This window comes from Ostrea edulis, chromosome 8 (genome assembly GCF_947568905.1).
Source record: "Ostrea edulis chromosome 8, xbOstEdul1.1, whole genome shotgun sequence".
Lineage (NCBI taxonomy): Eukaryota > Metazoa > Mollusca > Bivalvia > Ostreida > Ostreidae > Ostrea > Ostrea edulis.
Genome location: NC_079171.1, coordinates 4,375,563 through 4,389,483, shown reverse-complemented (window position 1 = coordinate 4,389,483; position 13,921 = coordinate 4,375,563).

Genomic DNA, 13,921 nt, shown 5'->3' with positions numbered 1-13,921 from the left:
ATTTCATACCATGATCTATGTGACTTTGATCTTCTAGAAGACGTTGAGGCATCCCTATGTTGTGTGGATTTATGTTCAGTTATATCGGGACCCCTTGAAAATTTACTATGGATTTTTTTCTAAATCACAGCACAGGGCTAAAGTGATTCAGGTGAGTGATGTGCTCCACGGCCCTCTTGTTTCATGAGTATCACACGGTCATGATATGAATGGGGCTCGTACCCAAGACCTGTCATTCAGTGTTTATCCACTAGACAATTTTTGTTGACGTTGTGTGTTACTTAAAACGTATTCAACGGACTGGTTCACTTATATATATATATATATATATATATATATATATATATATATATATATATATATATTTCATTTCTGATGTTAAACATTAAAAATATAATTCATGTAAAGTTGACAACCAACATTTGAACCTTCTTAATACTGTGTTAAGTAAAGAAGACTCGCGCCTTGTTATATTTACTATCAAATTATTGAAATGTTATTTTTGCAATTTGAAGCATTCGAATTTGCACAGACACAAATTTAACTTTTAAATGGCCAGGATACTTGAAATGAGATATTTACCATAAACTTTAGATGGATAACCATACATTTTCAAAACATTGTATAAAATAACATACCTAAAGCTTTGTTTACACAACAAATAATACTCTCTCTATATAATGAGTTTCTGTTTTGGATATATATCCTTAATTTTGTGAAACCTTTAAGCACAGTATCCAGTAAATTCTCATCATTAACCATGCAAAACAAAATTTAGGGGGAAATCGTGAATCAGTTCTTTTAAAATATTTAGAGAACAATGGAAGGATTGTTCGGGTTTTTCACGAAACATTACACTGCACTGTGATCTGGGACGTCTCTGTTAAATACGATTATCTCTAATTCATGATTGGAGTATTATGTGGTTCTCAGAAAAGGCGATATTTATAGAGTGTAATTAAAAATCCTAAGGAGGCATAATGAACTAGAAAGAAAATGTTATTGACGAAAGGTGGACGATACTCGCATATAATGTGTTCGTGTGGGTACAGGTTGAAACACTATTTCATTTACATGGTAAAACACTATACGAAACTAACGTTAATAAATATCGAACAAGAGGAACAAAGAAAAGTAACAAAAAAACCCCCAAACAAACAACTACACTGGACATCATATGATTGCAGCTTCATCTTGTGTCATTTTTGGTGGTTTCCTTCGTCTCTTTACAGAGACAGTATACATGCTACTGATATTTATTGTCAATTTGTATTTCGGAATGAAGTCAATCACGTTTGCAATTCTAGTAGGAAATGTTTGATTAACCATGTGTAACCAACGTCTTGGTGCAATTGAAATTTGAGGACATCTTGTTGATATTTTGTGTGGAATTATTCAAGGAAACATGTACTTTTACTCATCGTGCCGGGGAGGTGCATGGTATTTTGATGCTGTTATGATCATTGTGAGAAATGCCTTAAAATATGCAACCTTTTCATCGGTGTAAGTGATTTTATCACAAGGAAATTTGACTACTCTCTACAACTCAAATATGTAAAACTTATACGGTACCAATTTTGATGCACCAGATGCGCATTTCGACAAATAATGTCTCTTCAGTGATGCTCAACCGAAATGTTTGAAATCCGAAATAACTATGAAGTTTTAGAGCTAAATATAGCCAAAAATAGCGTGCCAAAAAAGTGGAGCAAAATTCGTCCAAGGATAAGAGCTATGCATGAGGGATATAATCCTTAATTTTGAAATGAATTTCTAAATTTAATAATTTCAATTAAATATACATCCGTATTTTCAAGCTAGTAACAAAGTACTTAGCTACTGGGCTGTAGAGACCCTCGGGGACTAACAGTCCACCAGCAGAGGCCTCGACCAAGGGGTCATAATATCAATTGCAACAAAGCGATTCAGAATATATTTGGTTGGATGGTTTTTTATTTCTTTGTTTTTATTTACGTAGCGTCAATATTTTTTCAGTCATATTAAACCTTCACCAGCTGTAGATTAAATATCACCTGTTGGAAAATGGACATCTGTCTTTAAAGTTACTAGCGGGACTTTAAATATTTTTAAAATCCGTATTCCTTTAATTAACGCGGAAAATATAACAGTTGGTGTAAACAGTGCATTGCGGCTTCATTTTACCTCCATTTTGTTTCTTTCAGATCAAGCAATTATCAATAATAAACAAACATACGAAGGTATGAGAAGGTTTGTCTGGTATTTCAAAAAAACATTTGTCATAATTTCCAAACAATTGATCTACGGGATTGTCAATGAAGTACACCACGGTGAAGGTGTAATGTTTCCAGAGTACTATTGATGATCATCAAAGTTTTAGATGGGCTAACCCTCGATTATTTAGATGTGTTTCAGAATGTTCATGAAATTAGCAGGAGGTCTACCAGATGAAGTCAAAGTAATTCATTATATATCCAGAGAGCAAAGATATACAATATTTTAGAATTTCTTTTACAATTTACGGTTCACAGTTATGGAATAATATGCCAGAATTTTTAAAATATTACCCAACATTGGAAACTTTTAAATCCGTTTATCTTAGAACTTTCTTTCATTTGGGAAATTAAAACCATATAGATTTGTTTTTGGTTATTTTAAGTTGTATTTTTTTTATTTATTTTCAGATTTTTTAAGTTTTAGATATGTAAATAGCGTACAGTTGTGTATACAACATACCTTTATATTCTATTTTATATTGTATCTGTATAATACTGCTGTCTGTATATACGTCTTCAGGACCACAATGTAAACTAGCTGGTAAACTAATTGTGCTATCTTATTTAAATAAAGGACATTATCATTATTATTAAATCACATGACTCAAATAATTGGAACAAGTTCGTCGCGTCTCTATTCGCAAGCTTCGCTCGCTATGATTCTGGTAACCGTACATTATTACGAAAATACCCAAGTGAAATGTATATTGCTATATACGAATATCATTACGTCGAGTTTAGTTTCTTTGATTTGACCAATGGAATATAAGTATATCTATAAATTGTCAAATGTTAATTGTACACTTGAGTTGTATTTCATTCCACTTAAATTCGTTTATATAATCTATGTATACGGACTACGACAAGGTCAAGTGAAAGATAAAAGTTTTAATCTAAGACTTACAGATAAATGTTCAGAGAGTACGTACGTGGGATGTTTCTAAATACTGAATGATTGTCCAACCTCTTCATATAACACAAAATCATTACTAGTATCTTCCACACCCACTCGCTCTGACCACAATTTTTAGATTTCTTGGTACAAAACCCCCCACCTAATATGCATATATTTTTTTTAGATTCCTGGAATATAGCCATGTCACAAATATTTAAAGTACACCGCAATGTTAAATTCCAGGTACGGTGAAACACAACACTAAAACATGGATTCTTCCATTGAAGGAAAACTATGTTATTCATAAACAAATCCAAAATTGTGTTTGGTTTTAAAGACTGAAACTGCATGCATGAAAGGTGAAGATAACGAACAGTGATCTCATAAACTCCTATAAGCAATTCAAAATAGATAGTTGGGCAAACACGGACCCCTGAACACACCAACGTGAACACTTGATAACGATACTAAATAACTGCATTTGGTGACTAATTCTACCTTATCCTCCACTTCTTGGGTAGATTTCTGAGTCATGGCATGATCTGTGCTAGGGTGGTGGGTAATCTTAAAACTCAAATAAATTACATGTAAATATGAAAGGTGAAGATAACGAACAGTGATTAATCTCATAACTCCTACAAACAATACAACATAGATAGAACTTTGGGCAAACACGGACCCCTGAACACCAGAGGTGGGATCAAGTGACCAGGAGGAGTAAGTATCCCCTGTTGACCGGTCACACCCGCCGTGAGCCCTATATCTTGATGAGGTAAACGGAGTTGTGCATACATTTCTGTTATGAACGAAAACCCCACGATGATCCACAAGTGCAATGAGATGGTACTCCAATTGAATTTCTTCAAGGTAAAGTATCTGATACTAAACTTTCTTTTGTTCCTCATATAGCAACGGCATTATCAAGGAAATTATTGATGTCAATAAAGTTGCTACAAACATAAAATGAGGAGCAGATAAAATCGTTCTTCTACATCTGTATCGCTCTATAATCTGGTCTAAACCAGACTACAGCTGTATAGTATATGGAGCCGCAAGAACATCCAATATCAAATCCCTCGATGCAATCCATCATCAGGTGTTATGCGTCAGAACTAACCCTTAAAGCAGCAGAATTTACAAACAAAGGCAATTAAACAATTGATAAGATTTATTTACATGAAAGGCGAAGATAACGAACAGTGATCAGTCTCAAAACGTCTATTAGCAATTCAGAATAAAGTGTTGGGCAAACACGGACCCTTGGATATACCAGAGGTGGGATAAGGTGCCTAGGAGGAGTAAACATCCCCTGTCGATCGGTCTCACCCGTTGTATTTATTTACAATTGTAATTATTTAATTAATAATTAAAACAAAAATTGTGAAAATAGCAAAATACTACTAACTTAAAATATGTGATTAAGTCCGTGGCGAACTGAATCTACACACAATACAGTTAATTCCAAAATCAAAGTTCCAAGTTTTAAAATAATTTAAAAACGCCGAGAGCTTTTTTAATCAAGAGTTTTTTATCATAAAAATGCAGAGTGTATTTTTAATAAGAATATATTTTCTAGTACAATCTTGAAAGACAATGATAGAACCGTTACATCATATTTCTACTAAAGAAGTAAACATTGAACTCTAGAACAATCTAAGTCACAAGTCTCAGTTGAGTACAAGTACATGTAGTACACAAGAAAGGACTTTAACAAGCTTGATGAGATCCTGTATATAGTTCATACGTTGAAGCTTACGAACCACCTTTCGATCTAGGTACATTGTAGAATGAAACTTACCTACCAATACAAAGTTCAACGAGGATCTTGAGAGTATTTCATGGCAATACATAGTCCCCTACCGGTTGCAAAACTTATTTGCATTACTATGCTGGAGGTTTTCATGAGTATAGTAAATATGAAACCTGGGTGTTAACTTTAAGCTGGTGTGGATGTGACAGCACTAGTTTTTATCAAATTTGTAGATGTGAACTAAAAATGTACCACTTGTGAAATGTATGTCTGCAAGCACAACAAGTCCAACCACTGGTAATTCACACTATTTTTCGAACGTCCAATGGCTGAAACTCAGCAAAAATCACAAACATGTTATTACAAGGCAATCTACCAAATATGAAATAAATATCAGCAAGCACAAAAAGTCCGGAAAAATGATAATTCATGCAAGTCCAAAACTGAAATTATCTTGATTTGAAATCTAATTTTATTTTCAATGTATGGTCGTGAAGCCTGGAATATAGCCAGATATTCAAAGTCCACCACGTTGTTAAACTCTAGTTACGAGGAAATACAACACTACACGACTCTGAGTAACGCACTCAATGAGGACTCTTATATTGGAGCCTTTGATAACCTTGACCTATATAGAAGACAAGAAATTTCGTTGTAATATTTAAAGTACATCCTATTGCTGAATTCTTTAAATCTACCTGATTCTGAGTAATTATAAAATCAAAACTTTATTAATGACATAGCTCTGATTATTCTAGTTAATAGGTCTCTATTCTCGCTTCAAGTGTCGGTGGGTCCCCACAAATACTTTAACCTAATTCAAATAATTGAATTTAAGTTTTAGATATATTCAAAGGAAACTGAACTCCACACAAATCTGAGTAATCACAAGATCAAAGCTTTGTGCATGACATAACACTATCGAATTATTGGCGCTTCTACTCTCGTTGAAAATGTTGACTCTTTTTGTTTATCTGGGTTTAGTTTCAAAAAATCTTAGTGAAATTTGATTGACAAGTGTTAGAGAATATACATGTAAATAGAACTTTTATCTTGTTGCGATTCAGGTACAAATATCAAAATAAAAGCGCTGGCCTTACATGAACCCTGCAAAAGAGTCTGTATCAACTCATTCTTTTTTAATTCAATGCCGAGGTCATACAATTAAACATCTAATAGTGTTAAATATTCAGATTAACAAAATATTTTTTTCAATCGACTCTTAAATAAAATAAAAAGTCATTAGTCCTTAACGGGTAGGTTATCTGAGTAACATACCGCAACTCATAAATCAAGAGCTCAATAAAACAATGTTGTTCAACAATCAAACATGAGTTTTTTCTGTTCCTAGGTGAACATGATTTCTCATATTTGTCCTAATTCAGTTTTAATAAGCAAGCATGCAAGGAGTGGAAAAACAAACATTAAAACATCTATTATTTTTGCTATATGATTGCCCCTTGAGGTTGAAAATTTCACAATCTTCATAACCATGCAATTCGTATTTTATACCAATTCACACATGTAAATACGATGATTTCCCTAAATCACAAGAGGTTCATGGGCCATGTCACTTACCCGAGTCACCTTGCCCGTTACCTATTGTGATTTAAAAAGAGGTTTCTTTAATCATCATTCCCATGAAAAATGTTCACCCAATTGTGGTCCCAGCTTAGCTTTATATGTTCATGACATATATTCATGTACAAGATCACAAGTTTAGATAATCATGGTATGAAATGTAAGGTATTTGCCATAAGAAATCTATATATAACGGTGGGTGTGACCGATCGACAGGAGATGCTTACTCCTCCTTGGCACCTGATCCCACCTCTGGTGTGTCCAGGGGTCCGTATTTGCCCAACTATTTATTTTGTGTTGCTTGAAGGAGTTAGGAGATTAATCACTGTTCGTTATCTTCACCTTTCATAAAGTATGGAACCCCTACCTTAAACAGTTCAGAAGATATTGCCTACGATAAATTTTCTTAATAGTAACTCAAAATCCAAAGATTCGGCACTAAAAGATATGTCACGGTAGTCATATTGGTGAAAAAAAAAATTATGACAAGATCGTTCACATGATAGCATGGTGTGTGACCTTAGAGTATGACCTACTGTTGAAAATCTGACGTAGGCAATATCTCGTGAACTATTTAAGATGAAGCATTTATATGTTTACGTATATTTTTTTATAACAAGGTCCTTCATTTCATACCATGACTTTGATCTTCTAGAAGACGTTGAGGCATCCCTATGTTGTGTGGATTTATGTTCAGTTATATCGGGAGCCTTTGAAAATTTACTATGGATTTTTTTCTAAATCATAGCACAGGGCTAAAGTGATTCAGTTGAGTGATGTGTCCATGACCCTCTTGTTTCATGAGTATCACACGGTCATGGTATGAGTGGGGCTCGTACCCAAGACCTATCATTCAGTGCTTATCCACTAGACAGTTTTTGTTGACGATGTGTGTTACTTAAAACGTATTCAACGGACTGGTTCACTTTTTTATATATATTTTTTCATTTCTGATGTTAAACATTAAAAATATAATTCATGTAAAGTTGACAACCAACATTTGAACCTTCTTAATACTGTGTTAAGTAAAGAAGACTCGCGCCTTGTTATATTTACTATCAAACTATTGAAATGTTATTTTTGCAATTTGAAGCATTCGAATTTTTGCACAGACATAAATTTAACTTTTAAATGGCCAGGATTCTTGAAATGTGATATTTACCATCAACTTTAGATGGATAACCATACATTTTCAAAACGTTGTATACAATAACATACCTAAATCTTTGTTTACACAACAAATAATACTCTCTCTATATAATGAGTTTCTGTTTTGATATATATCCTTAATTTTGTGAAACCTTTAAGCACAATACCCAGTACTCATCATTAACCATGCAAAACAAAATTTAGGGGGAAATCGTGAATCAGTTCTTTTAAAATATTTAGAGAACAATGGAAGGATTGTTCGGGTTTTCACTGCACTGTGATCTGGGACGTCTCTGGTAAATACGATTATCTCTAATTCATGATCCGAGTATTATGTGGTTCTCAGAAAAGGCGACATTTATAGAGTATAATTTAAAATCCTAAGGAGGCATAATGAACTAGAAGAAAATGTTATGGACGAAAAGTAGACGATACTCGCATTAAATGTGTTCGTGTGGGTACAGGTTGAAACACTATTTCATTTCCATGGTAAAACACTATACGAAACTAACGTTAATAAGTACCGAACAAGAGCAACCAACAGACGTAAGAAGAAAAACTACACTGGACATTGAAGCTTCATCTTGGGTCATTTTTGGTGGTTTTCGTCGTCTCTTTACAAAGACAGTATACATGCTACTGATATTTATTGTCAATCTGTATTTCGGAATGAAGTCAATTACTTTTGTAATTTTAATGGGAATTTTTCATTAATCATGTGTAACCAACGACTTGGTGCAAGTGAAATATGAAGACATCTTGTTGATATTTTGTGTGAAATTATTAAGGGATTCAGAATATATTTGTTTGGATGGTTTTTTGTTTCTTTGTTTTTATTTACGTAGCGTCAAGATTTGTTTTATTCAACTTGAACCTTCACCAGCTGTAGATTAAATATCACCTGTTGGAAAATTGACCTCTGTCTTTAAAGTTACAAGCGGGACTCTAACTTTAGCCCTCCCGTTTACAAAGCTAATATTTTATCACTGAGCTATCGCGACCGGAACTTCGATATGCAGATAGGATCACTTGACAATAAAAATGCGGTTCATCTCAGGTATATTAGATATTCGTAATTTCGTCTAATGAACATCTGCATAACGATGAAGTTTTGTGATGTAACACATTTATAAAGTGTCCATTTTATTAACTTGATATAATCGTTAGAACCAGCTAATACCTTTAAATTCTTACAGTACGACTTTAAATATTTTTAAAATCCGTATTCCTTTAATTAACGCGGAAAATATAACAGTTGGTGTAAACAGTGCATTGCGGCTTCATTTTATCTGCATTTTGTTTCTTTTAGATCAAGCAATTATCAATAATAACCAAACATACGAAGGTATGAGAAAGCTTGTCTGGTATTCCAAAAAAACATTTGTCATAATTTCCAAACAATTGATCTACGGGATTGTCAATGAAGTACACCACAGTGAAGGTGTAGTGTTTCCAGAGTACTGCTGATGATCATCAAAATTTTACATGGTCTAACCCCCGATTATTTAGATGGTTTTTTTCCCAGTATGTTCATGAAATTAGCAGGGGGTCTACCAGATTAAGTCAAAGTAATTCATTTTATATTCAGAGAGCAAAGACAATATTTTAGAAGATCTTTTACAATTTACGGTTCGCAAACGAAATTAAGTGGAGGTTATCAATAGAAACTAATTTTCACATCAATAGAAACAACAATTTTATCAATCAAGAGGTTAACTTCAGGGTGAATTAACACATCTGTAGTTGGGCATCCATCATAAAAAATGTGCTTATTTTAACACTTTCACATTTCTTTCTGTCATTAGGCGTAGTTCTTTACATACATAGAATATGTTATCAGACATTTCCTCCATATTACAAACACTCAAACTAAATTAAGTAGGACAGTGTGGTTTAATAATGTGTTCAGTTCTTCCTTTTATAATGCTTAGTAATATTTTACTTAATCATATAGGGTAATAATTAATAAAGAAATACATGCATCCACTTATACTTCAGGAACGAGTGCCATTAAAATTTTATATGTTCACCTCTATTTTAATCAGTATTAATATCTTCTTTTTTTCCATTTGTCATTTTTTAAAATTTTGTTATAAGAGTTATGGTTTTGCATATTTGCTGATGAAACTGCATTTTAGAAAATAAATATAATTGAAACGATGAAATATACACTATTTTTGGTAACATGATTTTTACTTTTTCTTCCATTTTCGAATTATTTATTAGTACCCTTTTTATTAACCGCCTTGTAGTTTTGCTAATTAGATCTAATGTAATTCTGTTTTCAATGAATTTCATTTACAAGCAAACAAGTTTGATATTGCTAGATATATTCTTCGTATTCATATTTGTATGAATGAATTTCTATATATTGATTTCTGTTGGATGAAATATGCAATGGACCGGAATAGCTGTGTGCCGAAATATAACGGTACCCGTATGTCAAAATCGGTTGACACGTAAACAACCGAACGAATGTTGTAGCTCCTAGACTTGAATTGCAGCCTACAGTAAAACTTATACGGTACCAATTTTGATGCACCAGATGCGCATTTCGACAAATAATGTCTCTTCAGTGATGCTCAACCGAAATGTTTGAAATCTATCCTTTGTAATGTTATGTGGACGCCTAATTTTTGTCTGATACCCATATATTGTACGATAACTTTAGAAATCATTAAACAATACGGGATATATTCACATCTAAGTAGCCCATCGAGTTAGACACCCCTCGGCCCTCCAACAGTCCAAGTCTTTTATATGTACTGCGATAGCGATTTCATCATGTTCATCAGTGCCAAGAAAACTGCATGCACGGAGATAAAACATGTGAAGCCAGATATTCATTAAATTCAACGGCCTTTAGATGATTTAAAAAATATATACAGTGTGATAACGTATAAAGAAAATGTGTAGAAGTGAAGGCTCAGACGATGGGTGGATCTCGATTGTATCTGGAGTGGATTCGAGGACTTAACTTCGTAATTGTTTGATCAGATAACTAAAACTGTTAACTAGTGCAAGGTTTTTGTAACTATTCCTAACATGGTTGCATATATATTCAGGTTCATAAATTGAGCATATAATCTATTTTGAAATTTTGGGGGCAAAATCGATCGATGTACATACATGTAGCCCGATTCCGACGATGGCGCGGATCCGGTTTTATTTCAATAATATTGTTTGAAATAATCATATTTTATTAACTTTGAATAATTAACGGTTTCGTAAAAAGACAATGGAACAATCCCCAACTATAATATCTAAATATTACGATTTGTATTAAACCTATAGTTTGGGAAAATATTCAGATCTCGTGCATGAAATGTGAAATCCCGGTTATTTGCAGAACATGAAAAGTAAAAATTCACATATCCCCAGGCCTCGATCCAAAAAAATTCTTACTTCTATGCAGCATGTAATATACTAATTTACAATTCATTAAGATTTATTGGATCGAGGCCTGGGGGTTATACAAACTTGTTGTGCATATTGTTGGAAATTATCAACTTTTACCAAAAAAAGACAACTGTTATGGGTTCTGCATGTTATAATTTCAATATGAATTTTCGCGAAAAAAAACCCGCACTGGATTTATCAAGAAGAAAGTCTAAGCTATTGCATACCATGATGGAATTTTGGAATGAAGATATTTTATTTTACTCAAAATTACAGGGTATTCGTGGCTCTTGACCTTTATGACCTATTCAAAATGTCATCAATTATTTAGGACAGATATTTCATATTCTGCTTATAGATTTCTTATGGCAAGGGTTTTCATATCATGCCATGATCTATGACATTTTGACCTTGGTAATATCCAGAACAGCGAGATCATGTTAGTTACATTGGTTTTCGGATATCTCTGTGTGAAATGAAGTCATATTCTAATATGTTGTGACCCTTTCGACGAGGTTGGGAGCCACAATATGGGGTCCAAAATGTTCATGGAAATAAAAATTGATGATAAAATTCCTTTAAAAATCACAACAGCTGAACAATTTCAGGGCAAATATGACTCAGGTGAGCGGTGTGACTCATAGGCCTCTTGGTTTCTTTTTTAAATTTGGGATAATGTGCATTCATATCATGATTAATGTTAGTTCATTATCTAACTCACTACTTATGTATTGCATGATTCTGTACGGTAATAAACAGATTAGTTACTTATCAATATGCAGAGTTCTCAATTACTCCATTAGTATCGTGTGACTTGAAAAAATTATCCCGTTGACACTGTGAAGGTGTGGGAACTCTAGATGTGCATGATATTAGATATCCATTTTCACCGAAAAAAATATATGCATTTTACACCACAGTGTGCGACTTTAGCATTACCTGATCGTTTACCTGACCAAGATACAAGGTCAAAGGTGACGGAATGAGTACTTCCCTAGACACCTGATCCCCCTCTGGTGTGTCCAGGGGGGCGTGTTCTCAGAATTGTGTTCTATATAACATTATGAAATTGGCCACCGTCGTTTTCATAATGAATGCGACTCTAAGTATTTCTCTTTCTGTCAACGATGTAATACGACACGGAACAGTGATGTGATAACATACCTCTGTTAAATCACCGTAACCTGTCATTATGTCTCAGTTGGATAGGGACAGTTTAGTGCACTGATTTAAATCCCCATGATTTACACCGTCCCAAAATACACAGAATGTTATCTCTGTGTTACCTGCATTACCTGGATTGAAAAATTCATGGTAGTGATTTTTCTTGTGCAGGTTAATCGAAACGTTGATAATTAAATCTAAAAAATCAAACGTAAAAATTTAAGCTCGATAAATTTATTTTATATAAATGAGAACATTAGCCATTGAAAACTTTATAGGCAGACTATTCTTTATTCAAAGTTTTCTTGTATCCATTTGACTGCCTTCGTTTGTCGGATAACCAGTATCCGACGATGTTTGACTGCCAAACATACATTTTCCGACGGGAGTTCCTGCGAATTGCAGTAGCTTTTCTGGCTATGTACAGCTGATGTACCGATCATCGTCCCACGCCCCATGATGACTATATATTCCAAAACAGCTTACAAAGTTTCATTCTGTTTGAATTAGTTTTTCTGAACCGCACACCAGAATTCTCTGGCTACCAAAGTTGTCTGTGTGACTCGTCCATAACGCATGGCCCACAAAAACAGGATATTCGTATTTTCCGACAGTTCCTTCAATAACTGGTCTAGACGAATAATTTGTTCTTCCTCTGGATCCCAATTTCACCCATTATACACAAGAAAGAGCTTTATAGCGGCTAATTTCTCTTGCAATAAGTTGAACTTTGTCGCCATGTTTCGAGGGGAAAATTACGCTTATAAATTTTCAACTGAGCATAAACAAGATGTATTCACTCATAATAGATCTGTTTAGCATAAAATCGATGTCCGTGTAAATTATATTCAACAATCCATAATAATTATCATCAATCGTACCCATTCCTAAGCATAACCTACTAATAGTATATTCTATTATAATTTATGTAATTGTATGCAAAGTTTACTACTTTTATTGTGTGACTCTCTCTACATGAAAAAGCCAAAACCGTTTCCCTATCGAGCTGGACTACGCAGTAAGCACCAAACGATTGCACGGACGCCTCGATCGCCAGTTAACATAGATAAGGTATACACAAAGACTAGTAACTAAATGTCCATCAATTTCTAGCATCCAATCTGAAGCTTCATTTCTCCTGGTTGACAAGGATCCCCAGACCATGTAAATTTGAAGGCGGTGCTTATTTTCTATGTCTTGGGGTATATTCTCAATTTATGGTATTGAGGCCTGGAATATAGCCAGATATTCAAAGTCCACCACGTTGTTAAACTCTAGTTACGAGGAAATACAACACTATACGATTCTGAGTAACGCAAACAATGGGGAGTCTTATATTGGAGCGTTTGATAACCTTGACCTATATAGAAGACAAGAAATTTCGTTGTAATATTTAAAGTACATCATATTGCCGAATTCTGTAAACCTACCTGATTCTGAGTAATTATAAAATCAAAACTTTATTAATGACATAACTGATTATTCTAGTTAATAGGTCTCTATTCTCGCTTTAAGTGTCGGTGGGTCCCGCAAATGCCTTAATCTAATTCAAATAATTGAATTTAAGTTTCAGACATATTCAAAGGAAATTCAATCCCACACAAATCTGCATAATCACAAGATCAAAACTTTATACATGGCAAAACACTATCCAATTATTGGCGCTTCTACTCTCGCTGAAAGTGTTGACTCTTTTTGTTTATCTGGGTTTAGTTTCAAAAATATCTT